Here is a 17,054-nt window from a genome sequence, read left to right as displayed (position 1 = left end):
CTGAGCATTCAGCCCTGTAGTTCAATAATATGGCTGTGGGTTACAAACAAGTTCAAACATGAGTTACTGGTTTAAATCATGACTGGGTCTCATCAAACTTCAACTCCTACTATAGTGTCACTCGATTTGATCAAATAGTAGTGTAGTGATTCTTAGTTATCAGCAGATGGCAATAGGAGCTTTCTGAGTGGTCAGTCTATAATTCATCCTAAGGGGGAGGGGAGTTGATTTTCTAGAGAAATTGCCTTGCCTAATAGACTTCCCACAGTATGTAGGCTACATTGATTTTCCTCCTGTTCTCTCTAGCCGAAAGTCACTGCTCTGTTTGTATTCTCAGAAGGCAGTGAGTTTATTGGACTATCAATGTAATCCAGGACAGCCTGCAAKAGGCATACAGTGGTTGAACTAAAATCTAAAAGACCTTCTGGATTCTTGGAAGTAACTATGACAATTGTATTTTTGAGTATCCTCCACAATTGCTTTTTGAGTATAGTACGGATACATCTTACCACCAAGAACAGAACATGAAGCTTGTTGACACACTTTTTCTCTACTCTTCCCTCATCGTGCAAGAAAGCTATTGAAGGGGGAAGTAGGTAAAACACTAATATGCCAGAAAAGCTGTTTTTACCTTTAGCTCATGTGGGACATAAATGGAAAACTGTCTTGGGCCTTAAATAATCAATGATCACATTAAGGGATAATATCTACCAGTTCTAACCCGAGCTGTTTTGCAAACGATCTGATTTCAGCGCGCCTCGACCCAATGCCCAGTGGTTGAACTGCGGAGAGAACTTGAACTCAACCAAGGCGTTTGACTATGTAGTCACAGCAGTTCTCATCACTTGATGGAAATTTACAATCACATCTGACTGACAGTCCATTGCATGGGCGAACGAGGGCGCATAAAGATGGCATCTCTCTGGAGAAGCGCTTCTCCGGGGCTGTGGAAACAAATAATGGCCTCAATCGTCTTGCTCTTGTGCAACAGGCTTGTTGCCAATGCGGACGAAGTCCCTTTCAACGCAGAGGTACAGTATGTTGTATACGTGTGTCCTTCAATGTAAAAATATGGACGTTTTTATGGTGCGTAAATATGTGGATTTGTGGCAGTCGCCTGATGAATTTAGTTTCCTTTAACTGAAACGTAGCATGACCATCTCTATCCTGGTGGTCAGGTAATCTAAACTCATCTTGCATTTTATGTGATCTAATGACTTCTCATTTTCTCATCATTGATCATGAGGACATGCGCTGATTCATGGACATATTTGATGCACACATGTATGACCCTTGACCTTTCCAATAATGGATATTGGGCAACATTCCCACTTCATGCATGGCAGGCATTAGGAGTAATTGTGTTGCATAAAAGTTTGACCTCTAGGGTTAAACTATTTACATGCTTGTAAACCACAATGTGTTCCTCACCTACTGTACTGCTTATCCTGCAGGCATGTTGTGCAAGATATCCAGATTGAGCACTCTTTATGAGTCACCATTTTGGTGGCCTGAAGCTGCTTTTCTTTATTTGTCTCTCTCTTGCCCCCTCTGTGTGTGTGAGTGGGTCTATGTGTGCAGGTGTGCAGTGCAGGCTTGTTTACAGAGAAAGCATGAGCTCTCTGGTTGTGCTCAGTGGGCCCATTTGTTTTTAAATTCCCCTGTCAAGGCTTTTGCAAGGCAAGCTCTCTGTGCTGTCTTGGTTGGGTCTCTTGTTTCCATTGGATTATCAATGGTATATTAATATTGTACGCCAGACTTTACAGCCAGACAGACGTCTGCTTGTGGCTATATTAATGGTATATATTGTACAGTCGAATTTAGACAGTTTATGTAGAATTTGTTTGCTTTTACTCTTACACCCAATGACGTCTGCTCTGTCCTATTATGTTGGGCCGACCCTGTGGTTATCTAAACTGCCAATAAGGTGTGACTCAAAGAGTAATGCCATGAAGTAATAGAAACCATATGTTTCTCTGTCCTCTATATATTTTAACTGCTCTCCCTTTGATGTTGTAATCAATCTCTCAATTCTCTTGTCTCTCTATTTGTCTCCTTCTCTGGCTCTCGCGCCATCTATCTATCTCTGTTGTATAATTGTAGTCGTGGTTGCGGAGGTTTGGCTACCTGTCTCAAGCCAGCAGACAGATGTCAACCATGCAGTCCTCTCAAATCCTGTCCAATGCCGTCAGTGACATGCAGCGCTTCTATGGCCTAGAGGTCACTGGAGAGATGGACCAAGCCACACTGAAGTATGGATGCCACTGGCAGCCTCAGTTATACTGTACAGACTGATAGAAACTAAATTGATAATGATGTCAAGATAATGTAATAATGTAAGGTCATGATTTCATTATAGAGCTATTCTGAGACAAAAGTTGCACCTCCTGGTCTAGCACTGTGGAACCACTCTCTAGCCTTAAATGAACAATGTATCTGATCCTATATATCTATGTGGTTATCTGGGCTCTATTCAATTGTGTTTTTCACTCCCCTTTTAGGGCCATGAGAAGGCCTCGCTGTGGAGTCCCAGACAAATCTGTTGAGCAGGCTGAGAATGGTGTGAGGCGGAAACGCTACGCTCTCACTGGCCAGAAGTGGGACAAGAACCATCTGACTTAYAGGTGTGGTAAGCCTATGTATGCTGGGGGATTCTAAGAAAACCATGTTGGGAATCTCAAACAGATTTCCCCCTGACTGGCATGCAAAGCGTCAGTATAAACAACATTGCAAAGAGACCTGAATTCCCATATGTGTATAGACCACTGACAACATACGTCATTTGTAATGACCCTCTGTATATACACTACCGGTGAAAAATATATTTTCTATTTGAGATTCTTCAAAGTAGCCACCCTTTGCCTTGATGACAACTTTGCATACTCTTGGCATTCTCTCAACCAGCTTCACCTGGAATGCTTTTCCAAGGAGTTCCCACATATGCTGAGCACATGTTGGCTGCTTTTCCTTCACTCTGCGGTCCGACTCATCCCAAACCATCTCAATTTGGTTGAGGTCGGGGGATTGTGGAGGCCAGGTCATGTGATGCAGCACTCCATCACTCTCCTTCTTGGTAAAATAGCCCTTACACAGCCTGGAGGTGTGTTGGGTCATTGTCCTGTTGTAAAACAAATTATAGTCCCACTAAGCCCAAACCAGATGGGATGGTGTATCGCTGCAGAATGCTGTGGTAGCCATGCTTGTTAAGTGCGCCTTGAATTCTAAATAAATCAGTCTCACCTCCAAAGCACCCCCACACCATAACACCTCCTCCTCCATGCTTTAGGGTGGAAAATACACATGCGGAGATCATCCATTCACCCACACGCGTCTCACAAAGACATGGCTGTTGGAACCAAAAATCTCCAATTTGGACTCCAAACCAAAGGACAAATTTCCACTGGTCTAATGTCCATTGCTCGTGTTTCTTGGCCCAAGCACGTTTCTTCTTATTATTGGTGTCCTTTAGTAGTGGTTTCTTTGCAGCAATTCAACCATGAATAACTGATTAACACAGTCTCCTCTGAACAGTTGATGTTGAGATGTGTCTTACTTGAACTCTGTGAAGCATTTATTTAGGCAGCAATTTCTGAGGCTGGTAACTCTAATGAACTTATCCTCTGCAGCAGAGGTAACTCTGGGTCTTCCATTCCTGTGGCGGTCCTCATGATAGCCAGTTTCATCATAGTGCTTGATGGTTTTTGCAACTTTCAATGTTCTTGAAATTGACCTTTTGTCCGTATTGACTGACAGTAATGATGGACTGTCGTTTCTCTTTGCTTATTTGAGCTGTTCTTGCCGTAATATGGACTTGGTCGTTTACCAAATAGGGCTATCTTCTGTATCCCCCCTACCTTGTCACAACACAACTGATTGGCTCAAATGCATTAAGAAGGAAATAAATTCCACAACTGAACTTTTTAAGAAGGCACACCTGTTAATTGAAATGCATTCCAGGTGACTACCTCATGAAGCTGGTTGAGAGAATGCCAAGAGTGTGCAAAGCTGTCATCAAGGCTAAGGGTGGCTATTTGAAGAATCTCAAATGTAAAATATATTTTGATTTGTTTAACACTTTTTTGGTTACTACATGATTCCATATGTGTTATTTCATAGTTTTGATGTCTTTACTATTATTCTACAATGTAGAAAATAGTACAAATAAAGAAAAACCCTTGAATTAGTAGGTGTTCTCAAATTTTTGACTGGTAGTGTATGTGCTAAGAATATTTTGTCCTATCCCCAACCCCCTCTCCCAGCATTATGAACACCACCCCAAAGGTTGGTGAGGTTCGGACACTGGAGGCCATCCGCAGAGCTTTCGAGGTGTGGGAACGCGTGACTCCACTGAGCTTTGAAGAGATCGCTTTCCAAGACATCCCCAACAGCAGCCAGGACGCGCTAGATATCATACTGTTTGCATCTGGTTTCCATGGAGACATGTCTCTGTTTGAGGGCGAGGGGGGGTCTCTGGCTCATGCCTACTACCCAGGGCCCGGGATGGGCGGAGACACGCACTTTGACGCAGATGAACCCTGGACCCTTGACAACCACGATCCATCAGGTTTGATAGATTTTGTCCCGTTTGCCCYCATTTCCCCCTCAATCACTATTACTGCTACTATTTCCTTGTTCAAAATGTATATCCTATTGATATCTTTTGATATTCATTTTCTTTATCCTCTTCCTATCTTTCTCTCTCCCTCTCTCCCTCCAGGTATTGACCTCTTCCTGGTTGCGGTGCATGAGCTGGGCCATGCTCTGGGTCTGGGGCACTCTGATAACCCCAATGCCATCATGGCTCCCCTTTACCAGTACATGGACACAAAGATCTTCTCACTCCCAGAGGATGATAGGAATGGAATACAGAAGATATATGGTGAGGAGCCTGCCCTCACAGCCATCACACACACACACACACACGCACGGATAAACATGCACACACATGCATACACTACCGTTCAAACGTTTGGGGTCACTTAGAAATGTCCTTGTTTTTGAAAGAAATGCACATTTTTGGTCCATTAAAATAACATAAAATTGATCAAAAATACAGTGTAGACATTGTTAATGCTGTAAATGACTATTGTAGCTGAAAATGGCAGATTTTTGATGGAATATCTACATAGGCGTACAGAGGCCCATTATCAGCAACCATCACTCCTGTGTTCCAATGGCACGTTGTGTTAGCTAATCCAAGTTTATAATTTTAAAAGGCTAATTGATCATTAGAAAACCCTTTTGCAATTATGTTAGCACAGCTGAAAACTGTTGTTCTGATTAAAGAAGCAATAAAACTGTCCTTCTTTAAACTAGTTGAGTATCTGGAGCATCAGCATTTGTGGGTTCGACTACAGGCTCAAAATGGCCAGAAACAAATAACTTTCTTCTGAAAGTCATCAGTCTATTCTTGTTCTGAGAAATGAAGGCTATTCCATGTGAGAAATTGCCAAGAAACTGAAGATCTCGTACAACGCTCCCTTCACAGAACAGCACAAACTGACTCTAACTAGAATAGAAAGAGTGGGAGGCCCCGGTGCACAACTGACCAAGAGAGCAAGTACAATAGAGTGTCTAGTTTGAGAAACAGATGCCTCACAAGTCCTCAATTGGCAGCTTCATTAAATAGTACCCGCAAAACACCAGTATCAACGTCAACAGTGAAGAGGCGACTCCGGGATGCTGGCCTTCTAGGCAGAGTTTCTCTGTCCAGTGTCTGTTCTTTTGCCCATCTTAATCTTTTGTTTTTATTGGCCAGTCGGAGATATGGCTTTTTCTTTGCAACTCTGCCTAGAAGGCCAGCATCCTGGAGTCGCCTCTTCATTGTTGATGTTGAGACAGGTGTTTTGCAGGTACTACTTAATGAAGCTGCCAGTTGAGGACTTGTGAGGCGTCTGTTTCTCAAAYTAGACACTAATGTACTTGCTCTCTTGGTCAGTTGTGCACCGGGGCCTCCCACTCCTCTTTCTATTCTGGTTAGGGCCAGTTTGCGCTGTTCTGTGAAGGGAGTAGTACACAGCGTTGTACGAGATCTTCAGTTTCTTGGCATTTTCTCGCATGGAATACCCTTTCTCAGAACAAGAATAGACTAACGAGTTTCAAAAGAAAGTTATTTGTTTCTGGCCATCAAGGACATTTCTAAGTGACTCAACTTTTGAACAGTATTGTACATGCATAGTAGAACCCCTTTAATTGACATCCTCCCTCACAKGGTCATGCCATACATGCCTTTACAATGATCATACTCTCTCCATGACTGAATAGATGTCATTGAGCCTTTGTGTGTTGTACAACTAGTGAATGTTTGTATGTGCACTGCCGACACACTGATGACAGTATGTAGTGATCATTATCACAGTTCACACTCATAGTTAAAGATTGTAAGTACTGTATGTCTGTTTTTCCGCTCTGTGTAAACAGAAGGTCTTCATTCCCAATGAGCTTCCTGCCGTGTGTGTGTGCAAGTAAGCATTTCGTTGGACTGTGTATACCATGTGTATCCTGTACATACGACTAATACAACTTGAAACGTGAGAGGGGTGGGGGCAGAGAAAGCATGTAAGGATATATGAGGTTTATTGTCAAACCCATAGCATTTATAATGTCATCATCTTGGATTGTGCAGGATCTCCAGACAATGCTCCCACTCAGGACCCACCCGCCACCGCTGATGATGACACCGCCCCAAACCAAGACCCCACCACCACTGCTCCACCTGACCTAGACTCCACCACCACTGCTCCTCTAGACCGAGCCCCCACCACCACCCCTGATAGTCCCCTTGAGACACACCCCTCAGCCCTACCTATACCCCAGACCAACCAGAACCGATACCCGACCCAGACCCCACCGTCCCCTGGCCTGATCCAGTGCCGGTGACCCCCTACATCAGGAGGGATGAGCCTCGTCGCCCCCCAAAGCAGCCAGACCACACTGCCCCCAACATCTGTGACGGGGACTTTGATACGGTCACCATGCTGCGAGGGGAGATGTTCGTCTTCAAGGTGAGAAGCAGGGCTATTCTAAGAATACACTGTTTTGTATAGTTGTATTACTTCATACTCCATTCTAATCTCCTAAAAGTGGATGACGTTGGTGATTAGGTTCTGATGGTATCTTCTGTCTTTGCCAGGGTCGCTGGTTCTGGAGAGTTAGAAGGAACCGTGTCCTGGACAACTACCCAATGCCCATCTCGGTCTTCTGGGTTGGACTACCTGATGATATAGACTCTGGTTATGAACGGCATGATGGAAAATTTGTATTTTTCAAAGGTCTGTATTTTATTTTATTCTCATATATTAAGTTTATTTTATGTGTAATAGTTTAAATCTAATGGGAGCTGTCATGTCTTTGCTGTGCCGGATTAAGTGATATGACATGCTATTTTATAAAATCATTTATCTGTAATTAATATTACCTGATTAARCTAATCATGTAAATGTAATTAACTAGAAAGTCGGGGCACCACGGAAGAATGTTTATAGAGCCGTTGTCTTCCGAATAAACTCTTAAAGACCTGGTAATCTTATATCAATAGCAGTCAATTATTAATCGTCACCTTATTCAGTCTCATCTGAATGTCGTAAAATTCTTGGTTATCTTCCCCAACCCTGGCTAACAAGTTGAATCAGCAATTCAAATTTTGGTTTATTATTTATTTACTAAATAACTAAACAATCACACAGAATTACATATACACAGGCTGGATCATACATTGATTACTAATTATGTCATACAAGAAAACGTCCCTAGCGGACGGAGACGATATTACGGCTGGTTACACAAAGAAAGGGGGTTGGGTTTGAATGAAAGCGCGGGAAGACTGAGGAACAAAAGGATTGGGTCTCTATCGGACCTTATGAAGCTATGCTATCGTAAATACAGAGTCTTATGCGTTCTAAATAACCGCATTTGGAAAAGGAAAATGCAAGAAATATTTACTCTGAGCTTCGATAGATTGGTCGTAGATGGAAGGCTGGGTTGCCCAGCAGAGATCTCTCTTGTCCTTTGAAGAATATGTCTTGTGGTAGAACGGATACGTTGTAGTACCCTGTCTTTCTGAAGAGATTGTCCGTCCTTTCCTAGCCCACGTTTACAGCTGCTGCTGCTAACTCGACGTCTAGGATGTATCACTTCTTTAGTGAATAAGAGTTCAAAGTTCATACCAAGTTGCCATACTATAAGCTCATGCTATATTCTGGCTGGTATAGTCAAAATTCATCCTTCCAGCGGGTCGATCGTCACCTCCACGTTGAAATTAGCCCTTTTAAACGTATGGACAGCAGTCGTCACGTCATCGGCAACACAATGTTAATTTCGTTAGGTTGTAGTCATTCAACCATTCGCAACCAGAGCTCGCGCTGAGTTTGGTTTAGTTCTGTAGTTGATATTAGCCCTTTTAAACTTATGAACAGCAGTCCTCAAGTCATCGGGAACACAATGTTAATTTTCGTCAATGGGCTTTTGTCGTGGTGGAGAGAAGGGCGTGTTTCATAGTTCACAACCAATGTCTGTTCACTTCGGCGGGGCCACTGAGTGAGCATAGTTCACTTATGAAAACAATTCTCTCATTTAGAAGCTAAAATTACATTTAATCTTTTCACAAATAGTTTCATATTTTAAACATTTAAATTGCACAACAATTCCATGTGAATCTGATAACTAGAATGTGTAGACTTTCCAWGATACAGTTTGTCATCCTATCATCAGTAATAATGTCTCAGACGACAACTGATCTGATATCATATTCTTTAATTAAACAGACTACTGACCCATTGAYGTAACTATTGGCTCTTCTTCATGTGAGAACACACAGAAAAGTCAAAAGAATCAGAACACATAAATGGTGTAGCCTGTACCCCTGCTCTACTTTATGCCCTCCAAGTGTTATTCTCTGCTCAAAGTTAAACCTGAGTAGTCAGCATCTGGCGCAGTGGCTGATGCAATCCATCCAAGCCAGGGCTAGCAGGCCTACCAGCTGTTTTCTACTGCTGCTAGCTGTGCCCCATGAGCCTCATTTCTCCCCCACCCCAAATATTGACGTCCACATTGTGTTTATATAGAGACATAATTTGGCCAGAAGAGTTGTTTTTAACAGTGGATACAGACGTGTTAAAGGGACAGAGCTGTTTTGATTATTTAAAACTCTCAACCAGTTATACAGTAGGTGAAAAATCAGCCATTAAAGTTTGGGGTGAGTACCTGTTAGAGGGGATTGACTCTAGTTTTAAAGATGAGGGTTGCAGCGGAGAAGGACGGTATCTTGGTCACTGTTATGGAGTGTATGTATTGCCCTGTTGGTGAGGTTTATGACCCCCATAAATACCTTTCTCCCCTTTCTCTCTCTACTCTACAGATTGGACTCTTAGAAAGCCCTTCATCAAAAGGTTGGGGAACGGAACCATATTTCGGTAATCCAACCAGTTGAAAATATCCGTTGGTACTTCTTATGGCTGCAATCCCGTTAACGGGATATGACACCAGCCAGTGAAAGTGCAGGGCGCCAAATTCAAAACACCAGAACTCATAATTACAATTCCTCAGACATACAGTGGGGAGAACAAGTATTTGATACACTGCCGATTTTGCAGGTTTTCCTACTTACAAAGCATGTAGAGGTCTGTAATTTCTATCATGGGTACACTTCAACTATGAGAGACGGAATCTAAAACAAAAATCCAGAAAATCACATTKTATGATTTTTAAGTAATTAATTTGCATTTTATTGCATGACATAAGTATTTGATACATCAGAAAAGCAGATCTTAATATTTGGTACAGAAACCTTTGTTTGCAATTACAGAGATCATACGTTTCCTGTAGTTCTTGACCAGGTTTGCACCACCATATGCTCACACTGACAAGCTAGGGACTTTTGCCACACTCCTCTACAGGCGCGATCCAACAAATCTTGCTCTTCAGACATACTTCACAAGGTTTCGGGGACTGTCGCGGGGCTATACGGACTTCAGCTCCTCCAAAAGATTTTCTAATTGGGTCAGGTCTGGAGACTGGTAGGCCACTCCAGACCTTGAGATGCTTTTGACGAGAGCAGCCACTCCTAGTAATGCCGCGCCTGGTGTGTTTCGGGTCAGCGTTTGTCATGCTGGAAAGACCACAGCCACGACCCATCTTCAATGCTCTTACTGAGGGAAGGAGGTTTTGCCAAGAATCTCCGCGAATACATGGCCCCATCCTCATTCCTCCCTCAATACGGTGCAGTCATCCTGTACCCTTCAGCGAATGCAGAGCTCCCCAAAGAATGATGTTTCCACACCTCCCATGCTTCACGGTTGGGATGGTGTTCTTGGGGTTGTACTCATGTTACCTTCTTCTTACCTCCAACACGGCGAGTGGAGTTTAGAAGACCAAAAAGCTTCTATTTGTCTCTCATCAGACCACATGAGCTGCTCCCATTCCTCCTCTCGGATCATCCAGATGGTCATTGGCAAACTTCAGACGGGCCTGGATATGCGCATGCGCGGCTTGAGCAGGTGGAGGCCTTGCGTGCGCCTGCAGTGATTTATAATCCATGGACGGTTATGTTTGTTAGTAATTTTACTAATGTTTATTCACCTATGCAGAACTAGGGCTGGTCCCAGCCTTTCTCCATTCAGGTCATTGGACCCAGGTTCCTGCCCGTGTAAGTTCTGGCTGATCCTCACCCCTTCCTAATGATCATTGATGCCCCACGAGGTGAGATCTTGCATGGAGCCCCAAACCGAGGTGTGATTGACCGTCATCTTGAACTTCTTCATTTTTTCTAATAATTGGCGCTCAACAGTTGTTGCCTTCTCACACCAAGCTGCTTGCCTATTGTCCTGTAGCCCATCCCAGCCTGTTGCATGTCTACATTTTATCCCTGATGTCTTATATTCCCTGATTCCTTAACTGACTCCTCGGTCTTGGCCATTGTGGAGAGGTTGGAGTCTGTTTGATTGAGTGTGTGGACACAGGTGTTTTTTATACAGGTAAGCGAGTTCAAACAGGTGCAGTTAATAATCAGATATGAGTGGAGAACAGGAGGGCTTCTAAAGAAAACTAACAGGTCGGTGAGAGCCGGAATTCTTACTGGTTGGTAGGTGACAAATACTTATGTCATGCAAAAAGCAAATTAACATTCAATTGTAATTATTAAAACAATACAATGGATGATTTTCTGGATTTTTGTTTTAGATTCCGTCTCTCACAGTGAAGTGACCTATGACAAAAATATACAGACCTCTACATGCTTTGTAAAGTAGGAAAACCTGCAAAATCGCAGCTGTATCAAATACTTGTTTCTCTTCTCACCACTTGTACACTTGTGTGCATTATAACTGTTTTAAAGGTAATTCTTGTTGCTTAATGTGCAACCCTCAAGTGTCTTTGAAATAGCTTTCAGCGAAAAGCCACATAACGATTCATGTTAGGTCACCACAAAGCCATAGAATAAGCACACAAGCATTTTCCAGCCAAGATAGCAGTCACAAAAAGCACAAATAGACATACCATTAATCACTAACCTTTGATGATTCTTCATCAGATGACACTCATAGGACTTCATGTTACTATATAATCATGTATTGTTTTGTTTGATAAAAATTCTTATTTATAACAAAAAATCTGAGTTTACATTGGCGCGTTTCATTCACTAGTTCCAAAAACATCAAGTGATTTTGCATAGCCACATCTGTTCAACAGAAATACATCATAAATGTAGATATAATAACAAGTTATACACATGGAATTATAGATATACCTCTCCTAATGCAACCGCTGTCAGATTTCAAAAAAACTTTACGGAAAAAGCAAACCATGCAATAATCTGAGACGGCGCTCAACAGTTTTTTGACTCAACAGTCAAATTAGCCGCCATGTTGGAGTCAACAGAAAACAGAAATACATGATAAATATTCCCTTACCTTTGATGATCAGAATGCACTCCAGGCATCTCAGGTCCACAATAAATGCTTGATTTGTTCGATAATGTCCGTTATTTAGGTCCAATTAGCTACTTTGGTTAGCGCGTTTGGTAAACAATTCCAAAGTCACGAAGCGCGTTCACTAAAACCGTGACGAATGTCCAAAAGTTCTGTAACAGTCAGTAGAAACATGTCAAACGATGTTTTGAATCAATCTTTAGACTGTTGTTAACAAACTCTTGAATAACGTTCAACCGGAGAATTACATTGACTTCAGATGAGCGATGGAACGGAGCTCACTCATGTAACACGCATGGTCAAAGAATGGTCACTCTATGGCAGTGGTGACTAATTCCTTCTCTCATTCGGCCCCCCCTTCACAGTAGAGTCATCAGACAAAGTTCTAACAGGCCACTGTTTGACATCTAGTGGAAGCCGTAGGAAGTGCAAACAAATTCATATCTCGCTGTAATTTCAATGGGATCTTGGTTGAAAATCCACCAGCCTCAGAATTTCCACTTCCTGTTTGGATTTGTTTCTCAGGTTTTTGCCTGCCATATGAGTTTTGTTATACTCACAGACATAATTCAAACAGTTTTAGAAACTTCAGAGTGTTTTCTATCCAATACTAATAATATACATATATTAGCAACTATGACTGAGGAGCAGGCCGTTTACTCTGGGCACCTTTCATCCAAGCTACTCAATACTGCCCCTGCATGCATAAGAAGTTAAAGCAGTTACAATGTTGTTTGCAGTGGTTTTACAAGTGGATTTGTTTTTGGCTCTGTTAGTGGAAACTTTTTTTGTTGAATGTGAGATAGTGATAAATCAAACCAGATACACGGGTATAAAATCTTGCAAATCTTTCCTCATTTCTTCCCCTTCCTGATGGTCCTCTATTGTTCCTCTTTCCCTCTCTTTTGCCCTTTACCCTGTCCTCTGTCCTCCCTCTGTGTAGGGGAGAGGTACTGGGTATTCAGGGAGGCTGACATGGTGCCTGGTTACCCCCAGCCCCTGGTAGAGTACGGTCAGGGCATCCCCACAGACAGGATCGATACAGCCATCTGGTGGGAGCCCACCGGCTACACATACTTCTTCAGAGGAGACAGGTGACCACATGCCCCCAAAGGCCTTTATTTTACTTTTAGATTTGTGTTTATTGTTGTGTATTGTTAGATATTACTGCACTGTTGGAACTAGGAACACAAGCATTTCGCTACACCCGCAATTACATCTGCTAAATATGTGTATGTGACCAATATCATTTTTTTTTCATTTTATTTACCCTACCATAACTGATCTCAACTGACTGACGAGCTATCTTTTTAAATCTTAAACGTTATTGATAAATGTCATTAATCTAGTCAAGGGAAAACAGATTTAGCCCTGAGTGTTGAAAGACCAAGAACTGAAGAAAAAGGAGTTTCTTGTGAGTCATCAGTCCTTTGTACCACACGGTTTCACGATCCGTCTTGTCACCGTCCTCTCCTGCAGATACTGGCTTTTTGATGAAGAGTCCCGCACCGGTGACAGAGACTACCCGAAACCTGTCTCCAGGTGGGGCAAGGTCCCATCCTCTCCTAAAGGAGCCTTCCTCAGCGATGATGGCGGTGAGTTGTTATCGGGGATAATGGCTGTAAAAAATGGAGGGAGGCTATAGATACTGAGCTGAGAGGGGAAAGGGTTTGGACACATGGAATGCCTGGCAAAGGTTGTTGACCGCAGACATAACATAATTCCTCCTCTCCCACCAAAGTCCCACCCCAGCTAATGCTTTTCAAAGCTGTTTCCTATAGTGAAAAAACAACTATGATGGTCAAATGTCTTCCAGATAAGTAGTTTTTCATTTTTCCATTTTCATCAAAACGGATAGGTACTTGTGAAGGAGAATTAAAAATAGTCTCTAGTCCAAGTGGAGGCTTCTCCTCCACAGTACTGTAACTATTACAAATGGTGAACAGGACTAGCACAGCTCTGCAATGACAGTATCCTGTGAAGTGTGATGAACTTGTCAAGAGTTGGAGTAGAAGATGCATACCCAAAGAAGGTTAACAGACTAATGACTGCAGACAAATGACTCAAACTTGAAAAAACGAACAAATAGCATTTCCACAGTAAATTCCCTCGGTGCTTTTCAACATTTGCATCAACAATATTTGTCTTCCCTACCCAGCTTACACATACTTCTACAAGGGCTCCAAGTACTGGAGGTTTGATAACCAGAAGATGAAGGATGACCCAGACTACCCCAGATCCATCCTTAAAGACTTTATGGGCTGCGATGGAGCCCCGGGCATGGACCCAGATACAGATGACACAGTTACAGGCCGCAAGTGGCCAACAGTGGACCAGCCAAAACCACAACCACCAGTTGGCTCAGACCCGGATGAGGTGGACAGAGAGACCAATAAGGATTACACCAACGATGTGGATTATGAACCTGATGTGAAGGACAAAGGGGTGGATGTAGTGGTGAGGATGGCTGAGAACAAGGCCAAGGTTATGACCCTGATCATAGTGACCGTGCCCCTGGTCCTGGTGCTGTTCATCCTACTATTGATCTATGCTATTATCAACACCCTGCAGAAGAAAGAGGCGCCCAGACTTTTGGTCCACTGCAAACGATCCCTGCAGGAGTGGGTTTGATCTGCTCCAGAAATGGATTCACACACATGCAAACACATACACACACACCATACATAGGCACATTCCGTTTTACCACATATTTATACACACAAACATTACATAAAAATACAAGCACACAGTTTCCCTATCTTTCCTCCATGGTGCTTTACCCGATCTTGATTTAAGCCTGTTTATAACAGATAATATGCACTTTTAACGTCCCGTGTTAGATTTGTTTTGTTAGTTGCGGTTGTAGTTTTAAGCGTGTTCAGCTAAAGATTTCCGTGAATGTCCTTATAAAACAGAGTGGTGGTGCGTGAATGTCTAACAGTTGTGTGTGCTGTAAACACAAGACCACCATCTCCCACTGTGTCTTTCCTCTAGTCTACCCCCTCGACCACAACAGCCCAGACTTTATCCACAAAGGGGACAATTTAGATAGACTCCCTCGGGCGAGATTAAATGCAGGGGTTATTATTATATACATCGTGCACATATTTAGGAAGGCTTAAAGCCTGCTAGAACAGTGCTGGGTCTGGGTTACATTTCACAGATGTTGCTGATTTAGTTGTTTTGGGTGCAGAGCCAGGGAGGGGTTAGGAGGCCTGCCAGCATTTCCTTTGCCCGAGTTAGAGTTCTCTTCTCTTAGGGGTGAGGCAAGGGGAGACAAGGAGGTGGGACGAAGGGGAGGGAGGGAGGTGGCACGAAGGGAAGGGTCGGAGTTCCATTGGCATTGTGCTTCATGAACTAGATTAACGAGCCCCACTCCTATTTTTTTCATACTTTTTTCCAAAGCGGTTTGGCTGGAGATATCTTCCTGTGGGACTCCCCCTCTCCCATGCTGCCATGTTTCACTGTAGACATACTCCATCTGCAGTCTCTCTTTATCTGGGAGTCTGCTCTCCACTGTCTGCCTAGGAGAGGCTTTTATGCTAATCTGTGATGATATGTCACATGGGTTTGTGATGAGAACAGTTGGTATTAATTTTGAACTTAACCATAAGTCATGTCCCATAAATCTTCTTGTCGTTTAAAGAAATGGAAATGCCCCTCTTTGCACCCTCTCCCTTTGTTACCAACTCTTTGTGTGCCAACTTCTCTTATTCAAAGGCCAAATACTTTTTATACAACACCCAGAGTGCAATTGTTGTATTGTGCAATTGACAGATGAAACCCAATAGTTAAAGGTTTTTCCTCAGCAAAGCCACTATGCACATGTAAACAACAATGGTCGTATATACTTCAGGTTTGTGGTCAATTTTGTATCACCCGTGTTCTGTCATTTATTGTTTGTGTTTTCTATTGGTTAGTTGTTGGAGAGGAAGGAATACTTAAAATTGTAGTTGTACAAAAATGGTTTTATTCCACTTTCTTTATTTGTACATTTGTAGTGTGCTCTCTGTCCATTAGCAGAGTTAAATGATGCATGCAGGACATGCTCTGTAAAGCCTTYACACAAATGTATCAATAAAACATGAATTAAGGCAAACCAATCTTTGCATGCAATATTGGGTGAAAATGCTATTAGGAGTAGGCAGACTATAGTGCATTATATTTATTTATATATATATACAGTTGAAGTTGGAAGTTTACATGCACTTAGTTTGGAGTCATTAAAACTAGTTTTTCAACCACTCCACAAATTTCTTGTTAAAGTTTTGGTTAGGGCATCTACTTTGTGCATGTCGGTTAGGGCATCTACTTTGTGCATGACACAAGTAATTTTTCCAACAATTGTTTACAGATTATTTCACTTATAATTCACAGTATCACAATTCCAGTGGGCCAGAAGTTTACATACACTATGTTGACTGTGCCTTTAAACAGCTTGGAAAATTCCAGAAAATTATGTCATGGCTTTAGAATCTTCTGATAGGCTAATTGACATAATTTCAGTCAATTGGAGGTGTACCTGTGGATGTATTGCAAGGCCTACCTTCAAACTCAGTGCCTCTTTGCTTGACATCATGGGAAACTCAAACAAAATCAGCCAAGACCTCAGAAAAACWATTGTAGACCTCCACAAATCTGGTTAATCCTTGGGAGCAATTTCCAAACGCCTGAAGGTACCACGTTCATCTGTACAAACAATAGTACGCAAGTATAAACACCATGGGACCACGCAGCCGTCATACCGCTCAGGAAGGAGATGCGTTCTGTCTCCTACAGATGAACGTACTTTGGTGCGAAAAGTGCAAATCAATCCCAGAACAACAGCAAAGGACCTTGTGAAGATGCTGGAGGAAACCTGTACAAAAGTATCTATATCCACAGTAAAACGAGTCCTATATCGACATAACCTGAAAGGCTGCTCAGCAAGTTCATTGGTAATGAACACGATAGGAGACAGAGAGCTTATTTCAAGCGCAGGGCGCAGCAGGTGTTTATTTGTAAAGGACCACAGGAGGAGGCAGGTAGCTGGGTCCAGGGGAAGGCAGAATGTCATAGACAGGGGATCCAAAAAGATAACAGTACAGGCAGGGAAAAGGCTCGTCACGTCTTCCGGGAGATCAGGCAATAGTT

General features: G+C 42.6%; 1 pseudogene; it reads left to right on the top strand.

Annotated features, from left to right (window-relative positions):
- Positions 1-33: 33 nt before the first annotated feature.
- LOC111962656 (matrix metalloproteinase-15-like) lies at positions 34-16,014 on the top strand (annotated as a pseudogene).
- Positions 16,015-17,054: the final 1,040 nt, after the last annotated feature.

The sequence above is a fragment of the Salvelinus sp. IW2-2015 genome, linkage group LG4q.1:29 (genome assembly GCF_002910315.2).
Source record: "Salvelinus sp. IW2-2015 linkage group LG4q.1:29, ASM291031v2, whole genome shotgun sequence".
NCBI classification, from domain to species: Eukaryota; Metazoa; Chordata; class Actinopteri; order Salmoniformes; family Salmonidae; genus Salvelinus; species Salvelinus sp. IW2-2015.
Note: the sequence above shows the minus strand (reverse complement) of the source record. Positions and strands in the feature narration are given on the sequence as shown.